The sequence below is a fragment of the Odocoileus virginianus genome, chromosome 26 (assembly GCF_023699985.2).
Source record: "Odocoileus virginianus isolate 20LAN1187 ecotype Illinois chromosome 26, Ovbor_1.2, whole genome shotgun sequence".
Lineage (NCBI taxonomy): Eukaryota > Metazoa > Chordata > Mammalia > Artiodactyla > Cervidae > Odocoileus > Odocoileus virginianus.
Genome location: NC_069699.1, coordinates 39,188,475 through 39,201,777, shown reverse-complemented (window position 1 = coordinate 39,201,777; position 13,303 = coordinate 39,188,475). Strand labels below are relative to the sequence as shown.

The following is a 13,303-nucleotide window of genomic DNA, read 5'->3' as shown; positions in this document are numbered from 1 at the left end:
GAACCTGGGTCGCCTGCAATGCAGGCAGATACTCAGATGCTTTACCATCTAAGCCACCAGGGAAGCCCAAATTTAAATACTTTAGATTCATCATATAGTGGTTCCTAACATACCACCCAAAAGGTGTTGTTCTGGCATATTGATTATTTTGAGCTGAAGACACTTGATAAATAATAGATTCAGGAGGAGTTCTCTGACCTCTCCCATTACACTCAAAAGTAGGACAGAAATTTACTGTGAGGAAGGTGCCCTTACTGGTAAGGGTATGATTTAATCACAAGAAACTCTTATCAGGCCACACAGAGTACAGACAGGAATCTACATAACAAATTTTACTAAAACAACCCTTATCTTTCATTAGTTCCCCCATCTATTTACCCTCACAGAGTTTACTATTTCTAAAGCTTAAACCCCTTTTCCTTTGTCAGTCGTCTACAGATTTATTTTTCTGTGTTAAGATGCTAGATAAGCTCCAAGTTCGAACTCCCCCTTTGAGTTTTATTCATTACTGAGTTTCTACCATGTGTATGTGTAATGCACACATAAATAAAGTTTGTATGCTTTTCTTCTGTCAGTTTAATTTTTAGGGCCCACTGAAGAACCTAGGGGTGTAGAGGAAAAAAGGATTTTCTTCTTCCCCTATAATCATACCATTTTAGTCAGCTGTTGATCAATATTAAGCTGGTAGAAGTTCTTTAATGGAGGATTAAAGGACTTTATATTCACCTATGATCTATTTTTGTACATATTTTGTATATATATTATATATATCTGTAATAAATGTTCTGCTGGGTCAGTGAATGTAATTTTCAAATTTATGGAAATCATTGAGCTGAGACAGAATAGGTTGGGGCTTCCCTGGTGGCTCAGATGGTAAAGAATGTGTCTGTAATGCAGGAGATCCACAGGTTGGGAAAATCCCCTGGAGAAGGATATGGCAGCCCACTCCAGTATTCTCACCAGGAGAATTCCAGGGACAGAGGAGCCTGGAAGGCTACAGTCCACGGGGTTGCAAAGAGTCGGACATGACTGACCCACTAACATGCATGCGCGCGCGCACACACACACACACACACAGAAAAGACTGGATGACACAGTTGAGACTAAAAATGATCTTGATAGCTAAGAGTAGTTTGGACAGCAGTATCTCTTTTACAAGTACTTACCAAGAACCAGTTCTGCATCAGATCCTGGTATGAAATGCAGTGAGAGGCAAAAATAGAGTTACTGCCCTTTTAGAGTGTCAGTGTGGATGGTGACACCAAAATCAGTCAGATAATCACAAAAATATTTAAGTTCTATGAAGTTAAATGGTGCTATGAGAAAACAGGGATGGGGACTTGAAGGCTCCTTAGGGGAAGTGTCACTTGAAACAAAACCTAATATATGAAAATATATTAGGCAGGTAAGGTAGAAGGCAAAATAGGAGAAAATATTCTAGGAAGATGGAACAATGGGCAAAGACCCTGACACAGCTAAACGTGAGAAAAGGAGAGGAGGTCAGTACGGCTGAAGCAAAATCGCCAGAGGGAAAATGGTACAAAGTAAGACTGGCACAGTAGGCTGGGCCAAGGATCTCAAGTATTATAGCAACTGACAGAGTTTGCTCTTTACCCTATGGACAATGAAATGCAATTGAAGGGTTTAAATATGGGAGTGTCACAGTCAGATCTGTGTTTAGAAAAGGTTACTCTGACCACTCTGTAGGGAATGGGTAAGGGTTGTGGTGAAAAAGCACATGTGGATACTGGCAGTCCACTTAGGAAACTATATCAAAGATCTAGGGAAAAGACGGTGATAGTTTAAGGTGACCAAAAGCCAAAGACAAGCCACCAGAGGGATATGGGTACTAGAAAAATGATTCAAGCTACACTAATACACGCAGATGTCCTTTTCATTACAGGGGACTGGAATACAAAAGTAGGAAGTCAAGAAACACCTGGAGTAACAGGCAAATATGGCCTTGGAGTACAGAATGAAGCAGGGCAAAGGCTAAGAGTTCTGCCAAGAGAACACACTGGTCACAGCAAAAACCCTCTTCCAACAACACAAGAGAAGACTTTACACATGGATATCACCAGATGGTCAACACCAAAATCAGACTGATTATATTCCTTGCAGCCAAAGATGAAGAAGCTCTATACAGTCAGCAAAAACAAGACCGGGAGCTGACTGTGGCTCAGACCAGGAACTCCTTATTGCCAAATTCAGACTGAAATTGAAGAAAGTGGAGAAAACCACTAGACCATTCAGGTATGACCTAAATCAAATTCCTTATGACTATACTGTGGAAGTGAGAAATAGATTTCAGGGACTAGATCTGACAGACAGAGTGCCTGATGAACTATGGATGGAGGTTTGTGACATCGTACAGGAGACAGGGATCAAGTCCATCCCAAGAAAAAGAAATTCAAAAAAAGCAAAATGGCTGTCTGAGGAGGCCTTATAAATAGCTGTGAAAAGAAGGGAAGCGAAAAGCAAAGGAGAAAAGGAAAAGATGTTCTCATTTGAATGCAGAGTTCCAAAGAATAGCAAGGAGAGATAAGAAAGCCTTCCTCAGTGGTCAATGCAAAGAAATAGAGGAAAATTACAGAATGGGAAAGACTAGAGATCTCATCAAGAAAATTATAAATATCAAGGGAACATTTCATTCAAAGATGGGCTCAATAAAGGACAGAAATGGTATGGACCTAACAGAAGGAGAAGATATTAAGAAGAGGTGGCAAGAATACACAGAAGAACTGTACAAAAAAGATCTTCATGACCCAGATAATCACAATGGTATGATCACTCACCTAGAGCCAGACAACCTGGAATGCAAAGTCAAGACTGCCTTAGGAAGCATCACTATGAACAAAGCTAGTGGAGGTCATGGAATTCCAGTTGAGCTATTTCAAATCCTGGAAGATGATGCTGTGAAAGGGCTGCACTCAATATGCCAGCAAATTTGGAAAATTCATCAGTGGCCACAGGACTGGAAAAGGTCAGTTTTCATTCTAATCCCAAAGAAAGGCAATGCCAAAGAATGCTCAAACTACTGCATAACTGCACTCATCTCACACGCTAGCAAAGTAATGCTCAAAATTCTCCAAGCCAGGCTTCAGTAATACGTGAACCATGAACTTCCAGATGTTCAAGCTAGTTTTAGAAAGCGCAGAGGAACCAGAGATCAAACTGTGAACATCTGCTGGATCATCGAAAAAGCAAGAGAGTTCCAGAAAAACATCTATTTCTGCTTTATTGACTATGCCAAAGCCTTTGACTGTGTAGATCACAATAAAGTGTTGAAAATTCTGAAAGAGATGGGAATACCAGACGACCTGACCTGCCTCTTAAGAAACCTGTATACAGGTCAGGAAGCAATAGTCAGAACTAGACATGAAACAACAGACTGTTTCCAGATAGGAAAAGAAGTACGTCAAGACTGTATATGGTCACCCTGCTTATTTAACTTCTATGCAGAGTACATCATGAGAAATGCTGGGCTGGATGAAACACAGGCTGGAATCAAGATTGCAGGGAGAAATATCAATAACCTCAGATATGCAGATGATATCACCCTTATGGCAGAAAGTGAAGAAGAACTAAAGAGCCTTTTGATGAAAGTGAAAGAGGAGAGTGAAAAAGTTGGCTTAAAGACCAATACTTAGAAAATGAAGATCATGGCATCCGGTCCCATCACTTCATGGCAAATAGATGGGGAAACAGTGGAAGCAGTGTCAGACTTTATTTTTTTGGGCTCCAAAATCACTATCGATGGTGATTGCAGCCATGAAATTAAAAGATGCTTACTCCTTGGAAGGAAAGTTATGACCAACCTAGATAGCATATTAAAAAGCAGAGACATTACTTTGTCAACAAAGGTCTGTCTAGTTAAGGCTATGGTTTTTCCAGTGGTCATGTATGGATGTGAGAGTTGGACTATAAAGAAAGCTGAGCACCAAAGAATTGATGCTTTTGAACTGTGGTGTCAGAGAAGACTCTTGAGAGTCCCTTGGACTGCAAGGAGATCCAACCAGTCCATCCTAAAGGAGATGAGACCTGGGTGTTCATTGGAAGGACTGATGTTGAAGCTGCAGCTCCAATACTTTGGCCACCTGATGCAAAGAGCTGACTCATTTGAAAAGACCCTGATGCTGGGAGAGATTGAGGGCAGAAGGAGAAGGGGACGACAGAGGATGAGATGGTTGGATGGCATTACCAACTCAATTGACGGCTTTGGGTGGACTCTGGGAGTTGGTGATGGACAGGGATGCCTGGCATGCTGCAGTTCATGGGTTCGTAAAGAGTCAGACACAACTGTGACTGAACTGAACTGAATACACACAGTGTTCTAATCAATGGTTTAACCATAATCTGAACTGTTAGGTGATTTTGTTCCATTTAGAGAATCTCGATCTGTTAAACTCAAAGGTGTCAGAAGGAAGGCAATTAGGAATATGTGAAGACTAGGAATGGCAAAGTGGGTTTGAGGCTGAAAAAGTGAGAGGCTAGAGGAGAATATTAAACCAAAAAGCAATATTTAAAAATTTCAAGGGGTACCAAAGAGTAATGAATCAAATTACTGTTCTAGAAAGACAACTAGGACCAGTGAGAAGTTATAGGGAAGCCTATGTCCGCTCAGTATAAGGAATGCTTAGTAATGAAATGACTGCCTTCCATTGCACTGAGCCTGCTTCCCTGGCAAAGATGTGCAGAGATGATTTCTGAAGAGACGTTGGAGTAAATCATCCTGATAATCTCTGTAAAATCTCTGATTCTCTCAAAGTGTGATCTTTTTTGGGCAACTGTACTCCTAACAAGCTAATAATATCCCTATTATCACTACAATCACTTTCTACCATTTGATGAAAATATATGTGCCAGATGCTGACTAAAACTCTTTATGCATATTATCTCATTTAATCCTGACAATGGCACTATAAAGTGAGGTAGTAAAATATAACCTTTATCTTTTTAGATAAACTTATTGAAGTTTAGAGAAATAATTCCATAAAGATACAGAGCTGGCATTTTAATTCACTGTGCTTTTGACCAGTACATTGTATCACTTCCTAAAACCACATATTCTACTCTATGCCAGTGAATCTACAATTTTAACAAATTCCTAAATCTTCAAATATGAAAATATATGAAATCCCATATTTCCAATGACAAAATATATTCAATGTCATATCTAGTAACTGTGTCAGTCAGAATAAGGCTAGGTTATTCTTGATAACAAAGCACCCCCCAAATCTCAATGGCTTAAAACAACAAAGGTTTATTTTTTGCTCATGTTAAATGTCCATAACAGATAAGCAAGAGAACTCTTTATTCACAGTCATTCGGCAACCAGGCTGACAAAACAACCACTATCTTGAATGTTTCTGGTAGGTGTCAGAGGAAAAGAAAACTCTGGAGAAAACAATAAAATGTTCTACCCAAATAACAACATGAGTCACCTTGCTCACAATTCACTGGCTAGAACTAGCTGGGCTAACTGGCTCCACACAAAACCAAGTGGATTTAGAAGCGCAACCCAACACTGTGTTTGGGAGCAGGAGAGCTGGGACTATCTGACAAACTGTGTCAGCAACCACTGCAGACCACGCATATGCAAGCAGGCCAGAAATCATGCAAGTGGCTTTTGCTGAACACACTTCAGAATTTATACCAAGAATACTACCTCTTACATTAGCTTTTTTACTTAGCCCAAGTTGAGAGTATTAATATTTTAGAAGAAGAGAAATGTACAAAACATGCTGAATAAGGTCTTCACTATATATGTAAAGGTGTCATCTGCATATCTGAGGTTATTGATATTTCTCCCTGCAATCTTGATTCCAGCTTGTGCTTCATCCAGCCCAGAGTTTCTCATGATGTACTCTGCATGTAAGTTAAATTAGCAGGGTGACAATATACAGCCTTGATGGACTCCTTTTCCTATTTGGAACCAGTCTGTTGTTTCATGTCCAGTTCCACCAGTTGCTTCCTGGCCTGCAAACAGATTTCTCAAGAGGCAGGTCAGGTGGTCTGGTATTCCCAGCTCTTTCAGAATTTTCCAAAGTTTATTGTGATCCACACAGTCAAAGGCTTTGGTATAATCAATAAAGCAGAAATAGATGTTTTTCTGGAACTCTCAGATATGCAGATGATACCACCCTTATGGCAGAAAGTGAAGAAGAACTAAAAAGATCCTCTTGATGTAACCGAAAGAGGAGAGTGAAAAAATTGGCTTAAAGTTCAACATTCAGACAACTAAGATCATGGCGTTCGGTCCCATCACTTCATGGCAAATAGATGGGGAAACAGTGGCAACAGTGGCTGACTTTATTTTTTGGGGCTCCAAAATCACTGTAGATGATGACTGCAGCCATGAAATTAAAAGACACTTACTGCTTGGAACGAAAGTTATGACCAACCTAGATAGCATATTAAAAGCAGAGACATTACTTTGCCAACAAGGGTCCATCTAGTCAAGGCTATGGTTTTTCCAGTGGTCATGTATGGATGTGAGAATTGGACTATAATGAAAGCTGAGTGCCAAAGAATGGATGCCTTTGAACTGTGGTGTTGGAGAAGACTCTTGAGAGTCTGTTGGACTGCAAGGAGATCCAACCAGTTCATCCTAAAGGAGATCAGTCCTGAGTGTTCATTGGTAGGACTGATGTTGAAGATGCAGCTCCAATACTTTGGCTACCTGATGCATAGAGCTGACTCATTTGAAAAGACCCTGATGCTGGGAAAGATTGAGGGCAGGAGGAGAACGGGACAACAGAGGATGAGATGGTTGGATGGCATCACCGACTCAGTGGATGTGAGTTTGGGTAAGGTCTGGGAGTTGGTGATGGACAGGGAGGCCTGGCATGCTGCAGTCCATGGGGTCGCAAAGAGTTGGACACAACTGAGCGACTCAACTGAACTGAATATATGTAAAGGGGTTTCCCTGATAGCTAAGTTGGTAAAGAATCTGCCTGCAATGCAGGAAAGCCTGTTTCAATTCCTGGGATGGGAAGATCCACTGGAGAAGGTATAGGCTACCCACTCCAGTATTCTGGCCTGGAGAATTCCAAGGACTGTACAGTCCATCGTGTCACAAAGAGTCGGACATGACTGAGCAACTTTCACTTCACATGTATGTAAAACATAATATGAGTCATAATTATGTCTGGGATTGAAGCACTGGGCATGCAATATTCGTATATTTATTTGCACTTGGATTAGATACAAGTGCTTAGACAGAAAATATAACATTTCCCTTACAAGTTATACTATACCTAATTATGTTAAAAAGTTACCATTGCTGAGCTGAGAGAAGATAATAGGGAAAAAATCAAGCTTTATATTAGGTTTTGCAGATGATGATGTTAGAGTAAAAACCATTTAGGTACATTACAGAAATTTTACTCTGAAAATTCTTGACAATGGCAGTTCATCCTTGTCAAATTAACTAAGGTATGTTATTCAAATCTCAAATTTATTTACATAAATGTGCAAGCCTCTTAAAAAGTTCTGCTTTCTGAGAAATATTTGTAATAATACAAAATAAAGCAGGTAATTCATCTTATTTCTTGCTATGATTCAAGAGTATTCAGTGCAAATTTGAACTACTTTTATCTTCTATCTGTGGGCAAATTAATAGGTTTAGTCATAAGTATGCCATGATCTTAATCAAAAAACTAAAAACCTGCAATGAAAATACAAAGGCCACACTTCGTGGTGGCATCTACAAAGTGTTTCACTGGAAATGGCTGTTAGAAGAAAACAATTTGTTGTTAAGTGATTTAAATGCCCAAAGAGAAAGTGCATGTGGTGTTAGTGTGCTTAAAACATAATTAAAATTTGCATTACAAATGCTAGTATAGGAAAGAACTGATTTTAAAAGCCAATAATATTTCCTGTAAGGCTGTTGCTATGATATTTTAGATGGTACCTCCCCCCCCCTAATTTAAAAGCTACATATTTTAATAGAGAACAGTTCAAAATGTTTTTAAGGTCAAACTGGAAATATGTTGATGATTTAAAAATGCAAGGAAAATGCTTTATTATATTATACTACCAGAGTGTTATTGTAGTTTAAAAATATCATTAAATCAGCACAAACCCACACTTATCATTTCCTGCACATTTTTCACGCTGAGCTGCCTTCTGACTATGAGTAATCTGTTAATCTGTTCTTTGCCTCACAATCCGTCAAAGTGACAGATTCATTCCTTCTCTAATACATAATATCTTCATTTACTGTATGCTTTGCTGCATCTTTCTTTTTTGCTAGCACTGAAATTTAGAAGATCACAAGCAAATTGAAAGCATGTCACATGGGTGGTTGTTCTTGTTTGTTTCCCATTTCTTCTATTATTTCAGCAGAAGAAACTAAAACTTTCTGGACTCTTAATGTGACTGACTAATATTTCCAAAAGGCAGGCAATTTCAGGTTTCAATAAGAGTATTGTGAAAGAGGTCAGAAGAGGGCAAATGGTAGAATACAAAGTAACTGCACCCTTCACTAAGTTAAAATACTGACCAAAATGGAATTTTCTTGCAATGCTAGTGGCCAGTGAATAGATTCTCACTTTCCATCTCCAAACCTTTGATGTACAGAAAAAGATATCATGGGGGAAAAAAAGGAAGGAGGGAAAAAAAGGAAGGAAGGAAGAAAAGGCCATATACCCAGTAGTTTAGGGATGAACTGCCCCCTTCAAAGACAGGGTTTCATTTGTACAAACATCACTGTTTAATTGAAAGCTACACAGATTTTATGGAAAATGAGACCTTCATTTTTACCATGATTTTCATTGACATCAGTTCAGTTCAGTTCAGTCACTCAGTCGTGTCCGACTCTTTGCGACCCAAAGGACTGCAGCACGCCAGGCTTTCCTGTCCATCACCAACTCCCAGAGCTTATTCAAACTCATGTCCATTGAGTCGGTGATGCCATCCAGCCACCTCATACTCTCTCGTCCCCTTCTCCTCCTGTCGTCAATCTTTCCAGCATCAGGGTCTCTTCAAGTGAGTCAGTTCTTTGCATCAGGTGGCCAAAGTACTGGAGCGTTAGCTCCAGTATTAGCCCTTCCAATGAATATTCAGGACTGATACCCTTTAGGATGAACTGGTTGGATCTCCTTGCAGTCCAAGAAACTCTGAAGAGTCTTCTCCAACACCACAGTTCAAAAGCATCTATTCTTCGGTGCTTTTTCATTTATTTTTCACCAACTTTTTCACTCTCCTCTTTCACTTGTATCAAGAGGCTCTTTAGTTCTTCACTTTCTGCCATAAGGGTGGTGTCATCTGCATATCTGAGGTTATAGATATTTCTCCTGGCAATCTTGATTCCAGCTTGGGCTTCATCCAGCTCGGCATCTCTCATGATGTACTCTACATATAAGTTAAATAAGCAGGGTGACAATATACAGCCTTGATGTACTCCTTTCCCGATTTGGAACCAGTCTGTTATTCCATGTCCAGTTCTAACTGTTGCTTCCTGACCTGCATACAGATTTCTCAGGAGGCAGCTCAGGTGGTCTGGTATTCCCTTCTCTTTAAGAATTTTCTAGTTTGTTGTGATCCACAGTCAAAGGCTTTGGTGTAGTCAGTAAACCAGAAATAGATGTTTTCCTGGAACTCTTGTGCTTTTCTGATGATCCAACAGATGCTGGCAATTTGATCTCTGGTTCTTCCGCCTTTTCTAAATCCAGTTTGAATATCTTGAAGTTCATGGTTCACATACTGTTGAAGCCTGGCTTGGACAATTTTGAGCATTACTTTACTAGCATGTGAGATGAGTGCAATTGTGCGGTAGTTTGAGCATTCTTTGGCATTGCCTTTCTTTGGGATTGGAATGAAAAGGAATGAAAACTGACCTTTTCTAGTCCTGTGACCACTGCTGAGTTTTCCAAATTTGCTGGCATACTGAGTGCAGCACTTTCACAGCATCATCTTTTAGGATGTGAAATAGCTCACCTGGAATTCCATCACCTCCACTAGCTCTGTTCATAGTATTGCTTCCTAAGGCCCACTTGACTTCACATTCCAGGATGTCTGGCTCTAGGTGAGTGATCACACCATCATGGTTATCTGGGTCATGAAGATCTTGTATAGTTCTTTTGTGTATTCTTACCACCTCTTCTTAATATCTTCTCCTTCTGTTAGGTCCATACTTTTCTGTCCTTAATTGTGCCCATCTTTGCATGAAATATTTCCTTGGTATCTCTAATTTTCTTGAAGAGAGCTCTAGTCTTTCCCATTCTATTGTTTCCTTCTATTTCTTCGCACTGATCACTGAGGAAGGCTTTCTTATCTCTCCCTGCTATTCTTTGGAATTGACATCAGGCCAGGCTAGATTTCAGGTTTCTTGTTCTTTGTCATTTTGATAATACAAACAGCTCTGATGCTTAAAAATTGTTCACTATTAATTCAACAGAAGATATTTTACCCTCCCTTCATTTCTAGCTTTAATTCAGTTGCTTATTAGTCTATATATTCTACAAATATAGAGAATTAGGAACTGAAAAGGGCTTCCCTGTTGACTTAGCTGGTAAAGAAGATGCCTGACAATGCAGGAGACATAAGAGACACAGGTTGAATCCCTGGGCTGGGAAGATCCCCTGAAGAAGGAAGTGGCAACCTGCTGCAATATTCTTCTCTGGAAAATTCCACTGATAGAGGAGTCTGGTGGACTACAGTCCATGGGGCTGCAGAGTTGGACATGACTGAGTGCACACATACATACACACAAGAATTGGAAAATATGAGAATATGTATAATTCTAGCTAGTTTCCTTTCATCTCAAATAAATGATAAAGTTCATTATCTATAAGTAATCATTTAGCTTCAGTTTTTACTAATCCAAATTTTCACATAATAAAACAAAGGTCACTATTGTTATCCTCAAAAGTTAAAAGCCAAGTTGTTTACCACAAAATATGAGAAACTCCCTTCTAACCAGTCTTGTTCCAGCACATATATAATGTTCTTGTTTCAGCACATATGTAATTTTCTTCCATGCATACACCCAATACCCAACAGCATTTCTTGTCCTAAGCACCAAATTACATCTGATTTGTCTTAATGAACAGCAAGGAAGCTAAAGGCTTTTAAAAATCAATGGACAAGAAAGAGTCAATAGAACAATAATGTTAGTGTTAATTCAATCAAATCCAGCTAAAAGTCATTTGCCTTTTCTCCTTCAAGTAATTTTAAATAGGTTGGACATTTGACTCGTATGATATTTATTATACTGAGTGGGTTTTTATGAGGTAATGAACAGCAAAATATGAAGCTGTAAACTCTGGTAAGCATAATATATTGTGAGAGTGAAAAATTATGTGCTCTAACGTTAATCAGTAATGTTTTTGCTTAACAAGAGAAATAAAGGAATTACAGGGAAGAAGTAAAACCAACTGCCAACAAAAGCTGTTTGTGAGTGGGTACTCCTAAAGGAAATCAACCCTGAATATTCATTGGAAGATTAATGCTGAAGAGCTAATACTATGGCCACCTGATGAGAAGAGCTGACTCACTGAAAAAGACCCTGATGCTGGGAAAGATTGAGGGCAGCAGGAGAAGCGGGTGACAGAGGATGAGATAGTTGGATGGCATCATCGACTCAATGGACACGAGTCTGAGCAAACTCCGGCAGGTGGTGAATGACATGGAAGTCTGACGTGATGTAGTCCATGGGGTCGCAGAGTCGGACATGACTGAGCAACTGAACAACAGGTTGGGAAAAAGCTATGATTTCTGTGTGCCAGGTATGGACAAGGCTCCCAAACTCCAAGGTAACTTTCTTTAAAGCAGTCACAGTCTACTGTGATGACACACAGTACCCGGACTGCCTGTCCTGGGAGGCCGCAAACTCATGAAGGGAATATTAAAGTCATCTCTCCATGGTGCTCTGCACACAGTGAGTGCTTCAAAAATACTCACTGAACGTTACTTCATACTGAGGTATGAACTGCAGCACATTTTCAGTAGTTACCTGTTGCAGTGATTCCTTGTTTAATAGCCAGGGGAGCTATTCTGGGTGAGGTAACAAAGTGAATGGTGAGGCAGTCTATGGATGCGACTGGCCATGGATATTTAACCAAAGTCATGGTCTTCTGTGTCTTAGGTTCATGTCATTATCCTGAATCTCAGCCTGTATTCCTCTCTTCTTTCCTTCAGACAGAACAGAGGTGAATGTTATAAACTGGAATTAGTACTTCGATTTTTTAAAAGGTGCTCATTACTCCAGAAGAGGAATCTGAATCTTTTAATTAAAAGTTGAAACTGTAAAATGTTGTAATGGTAAATAGTTGCTTTAGTAATTACCTTCTTTACACTGGACCCTGGGCCAGAGGTACTCTGAATTCATCACATCTGGATGGATAATGGTGATTGGGTACGCCTGGGTAATTGCAGAATCCCACATTTTTTACAGTTAAAAGTGCTAAGATTCTTCAGGGATCTTAAGATTCTTCAGGGACGTAGAAGTTTTGTGGAGGTGGGAGGGGAAGATGTAATACATTGTTTGGAAACTCTTGTGGAAAAGGGTTTTGTGAATTTGTAATTCTGGAAAACATAAACTTACCTAAAATATTCAATGAGTATTTCCTCAGCCCTAATGGCTTAAGACTCTCTTGGAGTACAGCTGGAAAATTAGGAGACTCAGGTTGAAGAGTTAAGCCCCAGTAGCCGGAGAGACTTGGTCAGAAAGCATGCAGGCATCTCAAACAAGAAGCTGGAGGAGGACTGGTGGGTGCCCAGGAGGGCAAGGCTACAAAGAACAAGTGGAGAGAGTGAAGAAAAAGAAATATTGATCCAGTGGTAGGGGTGGTACCCAGTCCTCTGGGGTAACATCCAGTTAGGGCCTGGAGCAGGCTGCTTTGAGCAGGAATGCACTCGAGTTAACAGGCTCTGGTAGAATAAATGACCAAACCAGGACTGAAAGTAGGCTGGGCAGGCCAGATGAAAAGAGCAGAGGAGGAAGGAAGAGTGGCGGGACAGGGAATGCCACCTGTCCAGCCCTGCTGGTGAAATGCTCGGTCCTCTGAAACACAAGGGGAATGGTGGCCCTACAATTGAGTAGGGCATGGTCCTAGCTTCAGAGTGGTCAGTAGGGAGACACAGGATGATTCCCCAGGGATTCCATTTGTTACCAAGGGTGCCAGGAAGAGGCTATGGCCTTTCTAGGCTAGGGAGCACCAGGCGCAGAGGCCACCTCACGCAAAGCTCTCATGGTGAAACCAAGTCTGGAGTATTTGAGAGAAGGAGGCAGGACTGTGGCATTTGAATCAAGGCGCATGATGGCAGGAAACACGGTGTGAGTGGTGGGCATTCAGGA

At 40.3% G+C, this 13,303-nt stretch overlaps 1 protein-coding gene across 13 annotated transcripts in view; it reads right to left on the bottom strand.

Moving 5' to 3' along the window:
• Positions 1 to 13,303, bottom strand: part of CFAP20DC (CFAP20 domain containing) — a 282,240-nt gene that overhangs the window by 50,197 nt on the left and 218,740 nt on the right. The window contains exon 16 of one of the 13 annotated variants that reach the window (XR_011483719.1): positions 11,960 to 12,138. The exons of the other annotated variants lie outside the window; for them this stretch is intronic. The gene's annotated coding sequence lies outside the window, so the exon portion shown is untranslated. The remainder of the gene's footprint in view (positions 1 to 11,959; positions 12,139 to 13,303) is intronic. 13 annotated transcript variants of the gene reach the window in all.